This window comes from Grammomys surdaster, unplaced genomic scaffold (assembly GCF_004785775.1).
Source record: "Grammomys surdaster isolate TR1022 unplaced genomic scaffold, NIH_TR_1.0 140, whole genome shotgun sequence".
In the NCBI taxonomy this organism is placed as follows: Eukaryota; Metazoa; Chordata; class Mammalia; order Rodentia; family Muridae; genus Grammomys; species Grammomys surdaster.
In genome coordinates, this window is record NW_021604598.1 from 3,284,148 (window position 1) to 3,295,776 (window position 11,629).

The window sequence follows — 11,629 nt, forward strand, 5'->3', positions numbered from 1 at the left end:
CTCACCTGCTCCCTCAGGCCCTGGCCTCCTCCCTCAGACCCTCACCTCCTCCCTCAGACCCTCACCTCTTCCCTCAGACCTTCACCTCCTGCCTCAGACTCTTACCTCCTCCCTCAGGCCCTCATTTCCTCCATCACACCCTGCCTTCCTCCATCATACCTTTCTCAGGCCTATATCCCTCCTGTAGACCTTTTAGTTCCTCATCCATCCTCAGAGATTGGCAGGGGATTGGCAAACACTGCCTCTCCCACCCCTTTGGGAGTCTCTTTAAGTCTAGTAGACATCAACTTCTGGTTTCTATGACAGCCAATCCGCTGACCACCCTGGCTGCCCAATGACAGGCACTGAGGAAGTCATTCACACACTAAGAACCATTCCCCGGCCTCAACTTACCTTTCAGAGCCCCTATCCCATCTCTACTTAGGTTTGAGGGTCTCAGTAGGGAGGGCTATTGGCTCTAAGCAGCATGAGTCTCTCAGAGAAATTCCCCATTTTGGCCATGCCGTGGGCCCACTACACTGGGAGTTAGGGGATAACATTTCCCAATTATCCGACAAGAGAGTACTGACACCTCTATGGTTCCAGAGAGGTGACTGGGCTGGAACTCAGGGCCTTGTACAGCTGCCCAAGCACACTCTACCACTAAGCTGGTTCCCTGTGGATTTTTCTTAAGGCAGGGCTGAATTAGGTTGCCCAGGATGGCCTTGAACTCAGTCTGTAGCCTAAACTGGTCCCAACCTTGGGATCCACCTCTCAAGTAGCTGGGATTACAGGAGTTTACTGCCAAGTCTGACTTGTGGTGAGATCTGCACCAGGTCTAAAAGCCTTCTCCTCTTTTTCCTTAACAGGCACTGAGGGGACATGTAACAAAAAGAAGACAGGAAAGGGGCAAGCCCTCAGCACACAGCTGTTCTGGAAGCCCGCAGCTCAGGCTAACCATCTGCCTGAGTAAGGGCTCAGTGAGTAAAAGTCATTTTCCAGTCTGACCTTCACACCCACTTTCAGGATTTCAAAGAAACGCCAACAAAGAACAGAGACAGAGGAAGGGAGAGAAAAGGGACCAGGGAAGCAGAGTGTTGGTTCATGTGCTCAGGGCGCTGGGTTGGACTGGTAGACATCCTGGGCTACAGTGTGAGAAGCCCTGGGTCAAAAGGAAGGAAAAGAAGAGGGAGGGAGGAAGAGAGGGACAGGGGGAGAGGGGGAGGGGGAAGAGGAGAAGGAGAGAGATAGAGATAGAGATAGAGATAGAGATAGAGATAGAGAGAGAGAGAGAGAGAGAGAGAGAGAGAGAGAGAGAGAGAGAACAAATTGGGTGTCAGGAGCTGACAGACATTCAAGGAAGACAAGAGATAACTTCCCACTGAAGGCCTGGGTGGTGTCTCTACCGAGACGACCCATCAGTCATCTTGCCTTGGTTATCTCCGACCGGATGCCAGGTCGGAGATGAAATGAATGTAGGGTGAAGGGATCAACGGAAATAAAGATCCTGGGGCCCAATAACAAGACAGGCCCAAAGGCCACTTCAAGGTCTCCCTGATCTGGAGATCCACCCCTCCCTTCTTCCTGCCAGGCTGCTTTCTGCTTCAAGAGATGCTTGTTCTCACCTCTTCAGAGGTGAAAGGTTTACCTTTCTCTACTTTCTTAGTCCCTCGGTCTTTAATTCTTTTTTTGCCTCTGGGAAGAACCTGGACACCTAGATTCTCAGCCCACAGCATTGACATTCCTGTTCTGTGGGGGCTGGGTTTCTGACAGAGCAGTTCTCTGGTACGAATTCCCTAGGTTCCATCACAGAGAAGGTAGGGTAGTACCCAGAGAATAGATAGATAGATATTCAGATTCCAACCCATGCCCGAGAGAATGGGACCCAAGAAAGTATATGCTCTGAGGGGAAGAAGTGAGAAATCAAGGGACAGGCGTCTAAAATCAGTACAATGGAATAGCTAGTCCTTCAGTGCGATCCTGAAATATAGAAACAAGCCACAAAGCAAGGGGTGAAGGTGGTGGGGTTGGGTCGTGCAGAGACGCAGAGCCAGGAAAATCCTGCGGCAATGAGCCACTGGGGCCAGGTGACCTGGGGGATCGGTTGCTGGCACAAGTCCTTTCAGAACAGCTGGTTGCAAGAACGTGCCGCAAGCCCCAAACCCCGCGGGGGGCTTCGGTACAAGGACCGTGACCTGCGGGGAGCGCGGCAGCGGGAATCGAGTCCCCTCGCAACCACAAGGGACGCAACAGGACGCCCGGGGTGCCCAGCCCCCACCCCACAGCTGGGGGACGGAGGGCTCGGGCTTGGGGACTCTGCAGCCGCTGGCACCGGCTCCGCGGGGACGCCGCGCTCACCATGGCGGAGTCCAGACACCCCGCGTCCTCGCTGCGTGGCGCAGACCCGTACCGGTACCGACAGAGTCCCCCGAACCTGGGACACCGGCTCCAGATCCCAAGATGGTGGTATGCTGGCACGTCAGGGACAAAGGCCTTCGCAGGACCGCGAAAGCCCGCCCCTTTCCCTTTGTCTGTGCGCCTGATTGCGCGTTTCTCACCCCGGCGCCTTCGATTGGACAGGGCTTCAGTTCCCATCCGGCTCAGACCTGACTGACAGAAGCTGGCACCAATTCACGAATGGATAAAGCAAGACCGCTAACTTTATTCCCACGGTTTAAAAATGACAGCTTCTCGATCCGCGGGTATCATAAGGTATGGACGGCTTCCTGTGCGAGAATCCACCGCCAACTGAACGCTTGCATTTATCCTTCTACAAAAGGCGGTGGTATCGCCCTAGGGTCTGCATCGAGTTCATCTCTGCCAATTAAAGAAGTGAGACAGGACCGGTAGCCACAGAAAAAAATCTCAGACACAGTAGGCAGCAGCAACAGGTGACAAATTTTCAATAAAAGCCAAAAAGCACGGCCCAGTGGTGGCGGCACGAGTCTTTAATCCTAGCATTTAGGAGGCAGAGGCAGGCTGATTTCTGAGTTTGAGGCCAGCCTGGTCTACAGAGTGTTCCAAGAGCCAGGAATACACAGAAAGATCCTTTCTGTAAACAAACAAACAAACAAACACCACACAAACATAGCCAGGCACACCCAGACCGAAGCAGAAAAGGACAACACTTCCCCTCAACTCCGGATGGCTTGTGTTTTGAAGTATTTTGGTGGCTAAAAATGAGTTCCCTTTCCCTAATTTAGGATTGAACAGTTTAGACAAAGAAGAGTATCTGATAGACCCACAGCTTTAGGTAAACAAATCCCCGTCTGGCTTTGAGCATATCTGACCAGCTTGATCCAGTCGTCCAGGAAGGGGTCTTTGCAGCCAGAGTGGAGTTTGCGGGATTGAGGAAGAAGCGGAAGTTTGTCCTTTTTTGTTCGTTGAGGCCCGTTTTTCTGTCTGTCTGCCCGTCAGGGATGTGTCTGGTTCCTGACCCCTCAGCTGTATGGTCTTTTGAGTTACTTTTAGATTGGTCTTATTCACAAACGAGAGCAAGGCAGCCAGCGTTGTAAACTCCCTGCACCTTTCTCCAAGTTTGCTCTTTCGAGGAGAAAGCCTGAGCTTTGAGCTGGGCAGCAGTCCCCTAAAACTCCAGTGTCTGATACAAATAAAACAGGGGACAAAATTATAAAATGTCTTAAACTGCAGGTTCTCCTCCTTCTCCTGAGAGCCTGCCCTAGCTTTTATATTAGATATGTCCCCAGAAATGCAGCGCGCAGCCTCGCCGATAAGGAGAACGCCACACTCAGGATTCTTCTGACAGCAATTTATTGTACAGCTCTTTTAGATGGCAGTGAGGCGAGGGACCCCAAGCCCCAAAAACCTGTGGCTTATATAGAGCCCTAGGAGACGTGCCACACACTCATTGGCTCTCACGACATCGCCAAATTAGCATACTGGTTTTCGCGCCTTGCGCAGGCGCACATTCAAGCAAGGCTCTCAAGAAGAACCAGGAAGCAGGAAACCGGCGCCATGTTGCAATGGCGAACGCGGCTCCTAACACAGAAATCTAAATTTAATTGTTGTTATAGTCGCATAAAGAAATCAAAACTAATGAAATGGATTACAAAAACAACCATTCAGAAAGCAATAGTATGTTTTGCATTTCTCATGGTGGGCAAAGTTGAAATGTATGATCTCACATGGATATAACTTATTTCCATTCCTCTGACTATTTTAGACATTTTGTGCTTTCCAACACAGACAAAATTGGATTTGAAACATCTTTTTATGAATGCAAATGGCACTAATACAGATGATGCGTCTGCTGGGGGATTGACTTTTGTCTTGAAGCAATATAGGTAAACAAAGGGATGCCTTGAATCTGTTTTAAGTGTTTTCCCAAACATTACGTGTTCTCTCAAGTGTCCAGTCCAGCAAAATACCACATGCCCTTTTCCCAGGAAACTTCCAGAAAAATGCCACATCTGGTCTCAGCAAAACATCCTCTCCTGTGTATGCTTCAGCAAAAACATTCTGTCATAAAACAGTTTCCAGAAAAACATCACATGACACAACTGAGTCTCCAAAGAAACCGTAAGTTTTCACTTCAGAGGGCTCTTGCTTCTTAAATTCTTTCGATCATCTGCTTCCACCGCAAATACATACTAGCTGATTTCAGGTGATAGCTTTTAAGCAACCAGACATCCTCAAGTCTAGCCAGGAAGATGTCAAGTTAGGTGCTGGGAATGACACGCTGCTCCAACCTGTTGGCTGGATTGTCCTTGACCGCCATCTGCTACATTTCCATGCTCTTACCAACCTAAAAGAAGCAAAGGATGACTTTTCACAATAAATCAAGTGTTCCCACTCTAATGTCCTGCTTTTTGTCTCTGGATAAAAAGAAAACAAAATTAATCACACCAAAAGAGGAAAGGTCCATTTTCTGTTATTTGTCAGTCCATTCACAACATACCTTAGCTTGATGAATCCAAATAACAATGAAGTTTGCCTGGGAAGTTTGAGCAAACAAAAGCCGAACATGCGTGCGTGCGTGCGAGAGAGAGATCTTATATATACTATGATTGTAACTTGTATTCAGATCTTTTATTTTAAAGATTTATTTATTTTGTGTATATAAGTACACTGTAGCTGTCTTCAGACATACCAGAATAGGGCATCAGATCCCATTACAGATGGTTGTGAGCCACCATGTGGTTGTTGGGAATTGAACTCAGGACCTCTGGAAGAGCAGTCAGTGACCTTAACCTCTGAGCCATCTCTCCAGCCCAAAAGACTTATTTATTTATTTATTTATTTATTTATTTATTTATTTATTTATTTAATGTATATGAATACTGTTGCTATCTTCAGATACATCAGAAGAGGGCACCAGATCCCATTACAGATGGTTGTGAACCACCTTGTGGTTGCTGGGAATTGAACTTGGGACCTCAGGAAGAGCAGGCAGTGCTCTTAAGCGCTGAGCCATCTCTCCAGCCCTATATTCAGATCTTTTAATAAGATGGTTTAAACTGTTTAGTTTTCTATTTGAGCTTTACGTAAATGTCATACAACAGCTAAGTTTTAAAGCATGACTTACTCTGTCATGCTGGTGTGACTGACCATGTGTGGTATTCAGTAGCTGTACTGAAAGGCCTCCGACAAGGAGAGAAAAGAATTCAAGTGTTATTTGGGCCTGGCCTTCCAAGGTCAACTGAGTTCCTTGGAACTACAGGACACGTCTCAAACATTTACTAGTCTGCTGAGTCACCTCTCCTCTTGATTTGAAAAGCCTTGGAGACTCAGTGTCAGAATCTAATCAGTTTATTTTCTGCAAAGAGGAGGTTAGCACTGAGAGAAACTCCCTCAGTGCTTCTAAGGGACTCAGCAGAGCTAATATGTGTAAGTCTATATAGACTTTAAAATTTTCTACACTAGTTGATTTCCAGGTGATTTTTTAAAAACTTTCTTTAGGGTTAGTTCTCCCTCTCTGTATTCTCTCAATTACACTGCCCTTCTAACCCCTCGCCATTAAACAAACCTTCCTACACCATCGTTCCCCCTAACCCTTTATACCACTTCATTCCATCATCCCTTCCCTGAAATCCCCCCACGGCCACTGACAAACTTCCTCACCTCCATTTGGCTATACCAAACTGAACACACATATTTGAAGATTCAAATTCACAATTGAGAGAAAAATACAATGTTTGATTTCCTAAGTCTTGGCTACCTCATTAAGAATGAATGTTTCAAAACTCCACCCATGTGCCTCTAAATTTCATTTTTATTTTTAAAATTTTGTTTTTGTTTTTGTTTTGTTTTTTTTTCGAGACAGGGTTTCTCTATGTAGTCCTGGCTGTCCTGGAACTCACTCTAGACCAGGCTAACCTCGAACTCAGAAATCCGCCTGCCTCTGCCTCCCAAGTGCTGGGATTAAAGGCGTGCGCCACCACTGCTTGGCTGTGATGTTTTTTAAGTATATCCTCATTGACCCTCTGCATTTCCTTGCGTCTGTTGTAATGTCTCCCTGTTGTCTATAATTTTATGAATTTAGGTCCTCTCTGCCTTTTGTGTAATTTGGCTAAAAACTTGTCAATCTTGTTAATCTTTTCAAAGAACCAATTTTGTTTCATTGATTCTTTGTATTTTTCTTCATTTCTGTTTCATTGATTTCAGCTCTTATTTGTATCTTTCCCCATCTACTTTTGGGGTGTCATTTCATCTTCTTTAACAAGGACTTTAAAAAGTACATTTAAAAAAAAATCAATTTGAGACCTCTCAAATACTTATTTATTTACTTATTCTCTGGCTGCCCTCTTCCCAGTCGCCCCTTCTCCTCTCTAGTGGGTGGGGCCCCTGGGTATCCTACTGCCCCCAGCACCCCAGGTCTCTCTGTGAGGCTAGGTTCTTTCCTCTCCTGTTGAGGCCAGACAAGGCAGCCCAGCTAGAAGAACAATATCCCACAAATATAGGCTAGCCCCCTCTCCAGTTGTTTGGAACCCGCATGGAGACCAAGCTGCACATCTGCTACATATGTGCAGAGAGGCCTAGGTCCAGCCTGTGTATGTTCTTTGGTTGAAGGTTCACACTCTGAGAACCACAAGGGTCCAGATTAGTTGACTCTGTTGGTGTTCCTGTGGAGTTCATATCCCCTTTGGAACCTGCAATCCTTCCTCCTATTCTTCCATAAGAGTCCCCAAGCTCCATCCACTGTTTGGCTGTGTTTAGCATCTGAGTTAGTCAGCTGCTGGGTGGAGCCTCGCAAAGGACAACCATGCTAGACTCCTGTCTGCAAGCATTACAGAATATCATTAATAGTGTCAGGGATTGGTTCTTGCCCATGAAATGGGTCTCGAGTTGGGACAGTTATTGGTTGGTCATTCCCTCAGTCTCTGCTCCATCCCCAGTCCCTGCATTTCTTAAACACAGGACAAGTCAAAAGTTTTGTAGGTGGGTTGGTGTCCCTATTACTCCATTAGGGTTCCTGCCTGGCCACAGGGTGTAGCCTCCCCAGGCTCCGTATCCCCAAAGCTGTGAGTCACAGCTAAGGACATCCCCACTGATTCTTGGGTGCCTCGCCTATTCCAGGTCCCTGCCTCTTCCTGGAGATGCCCCTACCTCCCCATGTCAGTTGCAGAAGTACATTCACTCTCTATCTGCCTTCCGTGAACATTCCATTCCCCCTTCCAAGTGAGAGTCAAGCATCCTTGCTTGTGCCCTCCTTCCTGTCCAGCCTCCTCTGGACTGTGGAGTATAGCGTGGGCATCCTGTATTTTATGGTTAACATCTACTTATAAGTGAATACATATTGTGCTTGTCCTTTTGAGATGGGGTTATCTCACTCAGGATGATATTTTCAAGATACATCCATTTGCCTGTAAAATTCATGATGTCTTTGTTTTTCATAGCTAAATAGTTTTCCATTGTGTAAATGTACCACATTCTCTTTTTCCATTCTTCTGCTGAGGGACATCTAGGTTTTCTGACGGGAGCCTACTCCTAGCTGAAAGCGGCTATCATCTTTGCAGCCATCTCGAGCCATATACCCTGACAAGAGACTTGTTTTCAACAGTCCACAACAGCTGAGCACACTCTGTTAAACATCTTGTTTTTCTCACATATCTTGTTTTGCTGTTTAGTGCTGCCAGCAGCTAGGCGCACGTGGTCTCCACACTGCTAGCTAGGTACATGTGGTCTCCACACTGCTAGCTAGGCACATGCGACATCCATGCTGCAAGGCACATGACATAGTGCCTTCAGCTGTGCTTGTCCACAAGAGCAAGGCATATGGTAAAGGGTATAAATACCCAGGATTTCCTTTCAATAAACGAGACTTGATCAGACTCTCTGTCTTGTCTCCATTCTTTGAGTCTCTCGCCCCTCCGTCCCCACTCTCTCTCTTGCTAGGCCCTGACCTGCAGACCAGAGCAGCAGAATGGGCCGTTACAAAGTGGCCCCCGAATGTGGAGCAGCTCGGACGGTTACTGTTTTCAGTTTCTGGCTATTAGGAATAAAGCTGCTAAGAACACAGCTGGTTAAATGTCTTTGTGGGATGGTGGAGTATCTTTTGGGTATATGCCCAGAAGTGGTATAGCTGGGTCTTGAGGTGGAATCATTCCTAGTTTTCTGAGAATACTCCAAATTGATTTCCAAAGGCATTGTACAAGTTTGCACTCCCATCAGCAATGGAGGAATGACATCCTCGAAAGCATGTGTTATCACTTGAGGTTTTTATCTTAGTCATTCTGACCTGTGTAAAATGAATCTCAGAGTTGTTTTGATTTGCATTTCCCTGATGACTAAATACTTTGAACATTTCTTTAGGTGTTTCTCGGCCACTGGAGATGCCTGTTGAGAATTCTATGTTTAGCTCTGTGTCCCATTTTTTTAATTGGATATTTTATTTATTTACATTTCAGATGTCATCCTCTTTCTCCATTTCCCCTCCTTAGAACCCTCTCCATCCTATCCTTTTCCTCCTTTTTGCTTTTATACCATTTTAATTACATGCATGCATTAAGGTCAGTTCTAGGTTAATGGTCTAGCAATACAATAGATGCAAATAGTTAAGGAATAAGAAAGACAATAAACACAAATAGTCAAAGAACAAGCAAGGCATTAAACACAATTCCATGAACAATTCCGTGATCACTGTCTAAAGGCTTATCAGGATGGTCAAAGTATCTGAGCCAACTTCCCTGTCCTAGTCCAAAGTTATTTTCATGTCTGAAGCCTACTTCCTTGTTCTAGCCTAATATTTAGATTCCTGTCTGAAATTACTTCTTTGTTCTAGCCTAAGATTTAGATTCCTACCTGAAATTACTTCTTTGTTCTAACCTAATGTCAGATTCCTGCCTGAAGCCTACTTCCTTGTCCTTGGCCAATGTCGTATTCCTGCCAAGCAGCCCATTTTCTTGTCCATGGCCCATGTCAGATTCTTGCCAAGCAGCCCCAAAGGCTCTCCACCTCTCCCCCTTTTTATTTCATTAACAAGACTGAGCTTGTCTTAGGTTGTCTGACAAGAATGCCTTCCTTACACATTGTTAAATATGCATTATCCAAAGCAATGCACTTATGTCTTAGGTTGGTAAGGCTCTGTGCAGAATCTTACCTGTCCTTGGCTTGCCAGCCTGTTAATTTAATAACTCTTTCTGGGGGTCCATTTTCAGGTTCAAGCCATGTACTTTGGCTGTCAATATGTTCATGTTGTTAAAGACGAGCTTTAACATGATGGGCAGGAATAAAAGTATTCCCAGGACAAAAAGGGCTAGCATGATTAAGGTATATATGCCATTTTTGAAGCTTGACCAAAATAGAAATGCTGACCTCAGTGTGCCCCATTTTTAAATTGGGTTATTTGGGTTTTTGATGTTTAACTTCTTGAGTTCTTTATAAATTTTGGATATTAGCCCTTTGTCAGATGTAGGGTTTGTGAAGATCCTTTCCTAATCTGTAGGCTGCCATTTTGTCTTATAGACACTGTCCTTTGCCTTACAGAAGCTTTGCAGTTTCATGAGGTCCCATGTATTAGTTGTTGATCTTAAAGCCTGAGCCATTGGTGTTATGTTCAGGACATTGTCTCCTCTACCAATGCATTTAAGGGTATTTCCCACTTTCTATTCTATGAGATTTAGTGTATCTAGACATCAAGTGCATTATTTATTAATTTGAGATCTCTCAAATTTTTGAATGTAGGCACTTAACAATTTAACTTTTCTTCTCAGGACTGACTTCACTGAGTCTCATAGATTTTGGTATGTTCTGGTTTTGTTTTCATTCATTTCTAAGAATTTTAACATTTCATTCTTGATTTTCTCCTTGACCCAATTTTCATTTAAAATGTGTTTCTTAGTGATGGGCAGAGAGACACAGAGAAGCTGTGTAGTATGATTCATATTGTGTGCCAGGCCCTTTAAAGGATCCCCAGTTGCTACTCAAGTGGCCCTTTAACAATTCTTAGCACCCTGTCTGTCTGCACACTGCCCTGCTTCCTGCCATGAATCATCATGGAGTAAACCTCTGAAACTGTAAGCCAGCCACAATTAAGTGTTTTCCTTAATAAGAGTTGCTTGAAGTCATTGTTTTTCTTCATAGCAATTAAACCTTAACTAAGATAGAAGTTGGTACCAGGGACTGAGGTATTGAGGTGATAGACCTGACTGCCTTTGTTTAGAGGAATGTGAACTTAGGGACTTAATGGATCATCTTAGGAGGAATTTGGAAAATACTGGTGCTGAGGGTGATTTGAACTCTGGGAGCCTGGCTCAAGAGGTTTCAGAGAAGAGATTTAATATGTATATGTTGCCTAGAGATTCTTCTTGTTATATTTTAGTGAAGAATGTGGCTGCTTTTTGCCCTTGTCCAAAGGGTCTGCCTGAGTCTAAAATCGAGATATTTAGATTAATTGCACTGACAATGTCTCAAAAAAGCTTAGTCTACACTTTGGTCTGTGGTTCACTCTTATGAGGAGCATTTTGATCAAGCATAGCAAGCTTAGGAAGGAAAAATATAAAATGTATGGTTCAAAGAGTAAATGGGCATTAGAAAGTGGAATGGAGCTAAATCCTGTGTTCAAGGAGGAGATAAACAGATTAAGGGAGTGACCACCTCAGGGCAACATCCCATCCAGCTAAGTTTAGTGTTTATGCATTTGCAGTTGAACCAGGGATAGTTATATCATGTTAGGGTGACTTAACTGGTTATTGTTTTCATTTGGACATAAGGAGACATGATTGTGTCAAATTTACAAGGGATGTATTGTGATGGCTATTCTTGGTTGTTAACTTGACTATATATGGAATGAACTACAATCCAGATCTTGTGAAATGGTAAAGAAAAGCTTAGGTACAGGCAAGGTGGCCACAGCTTCAATCCCAGCAGCCTGGAGACAAAGACATGCAGTTCTCTGAGTTCAAGGTCAGTCTATTCAGCAAGTACCAGGACAGCCAACCTTAGGCAGTGAAGGAGCTGGGAAACAGAAAACTGGTGTCTAGAACAAGGGGACCATGTTCCAGCCCCAGCAAGCGACAGAACTTTGCAGCTTCAGCCATGGGGCTCTGGCTTTAGAGTAGAAAGAGGTACTGGAACAATTGGTGCTGGTGAGCTGGAGCTAAGAAATTAGGAGTTAATAAAAAGAGACCAGCACCACTGGGCTAAAATCTTCTGGGAAGTGTTTTTTGAGAACACAAAGAAGTTGTGTTCC

General features: G+C 44.9%; 1 protein-coding gene across 2 annotated transcripts in view; it reads right to left on the reverse strand.

The window, feature by feature from the left end:
- Positions 1–2,441, reverse strand: part of LOC114618104 (zinc finger protein 420-like) — a 36,841-nt gene extending 34,400 nt beyond the window's left edge. For both annotated transcript variants that reach the window (XM_028763734.1, XM_028763733.1), the window contains exon 1: positions 2,338–2,441. The gene's annotated coding sequence lies outside the window, so the exon portion shown is untranslated. The remainder of the gene's footprint in view (positions 1–2,337) is intronic.
- Between the last annotated feature and the right edge of the window lie 9,188 nt (positions 2,442–11,629).